Source organism: Eutrema salsugineum, unplaced genomic scaffold, assembly GCF_000478725.1.
Source record: "Eutrema salsugineum unplaced genomic scaffold, Eutsalg1_0 scaffold_90, whole genome shotgun sequence".
Classification (NCBI taxonomy): Eukaryota; Viridiplantae; Streptophyta; class Magnoliopsida; order Brassicales; family Brassicaceae; genus Eutrema; species Eutrema salsugineum.
The window spans coordinates 7,032-7,783 of record NW_006256341.1 but is presented as its reverse complement, the minus strand read 5'-3'; the positions used below and the strand labels follow the sequence as shown (position 1 = coordinate 7,783).

Below are 752 nucleotides of genomic sequence, written 5' to 3'. Positions count from 1 at the left end.
CCGAACCGGATTGAGTTTGAAGTCAAGCCTCAAATCATCTCATTGGTGAAACAAAACCAATTCCATGGAGTTCCTTACGAACACCCGATGGACCATATCGAGCTCTTTGAAGAAATCTGCAGCATGATGAGAACAAACCAAGTTCCAGCAGACTATTTAAAGTGTAAGTTTTTCCCTTTTTCATTAGCAGACAAAGCTCACCGTTGGTTGAAATCTTTGCCTGCAGGATCTATTACTAATTGGAAAGAGTGTAAAACCGCTTTCCTGAATCACTTCTATACTAGGTCAAGGTCGAACTTGTTGAGAACAAAGATCTCAAGCTTTCAACAAGGACCGACTGAATCTTTCTATGAAGCGTGGGAACGTTTTAAGGAGTATGAACGTGATTGCACTCACCATGGATTTCCTGGATCAAGCCTGCTGAGAACATTTTACAGAGGTTTGCAACCAAAATACAAACTTTCACTTGATACAGCTAGCAATGGAGATTTCGGACAAAAGACGATAGCCCAAGGAAGAGCCCTCATCGAAAATTTGGCTCAAGCCAATAACAATGATTATCCTGAATACGATCGATCGACGAAGCAAACCGGAACAGACAACAAGGAGATAACCGAGTTGAAGAACATGATGAGCCCGCTTCTGAAGAGCAACAATCGCCCAATCCATGCTTGTGAGACCAACAATGGCGCAGAAGATGAAGGACCTAGTGATATTGATCACATTAATCAAGCCTTTCAAGAAGAAGATGT

The 752-nt window shown here is 42.0% G+C and overlaps 1 non-coding gene across 1 annotated transcript; it reads right to left on the bottom strand.

Moving 5' to 3' along the window:
- Positions 1-299: 299 nt before the first annotated feature.
- Positions 300-404, bottom strand: LOC112083900. The gene has a single exon (XR_002897978.1). It is a non-coding gene; the product is annotated as a small nucleolar RNA R71 (small nucleolar RNA).
- Positions 405-752: the final 348 nt, after the last annotated feature.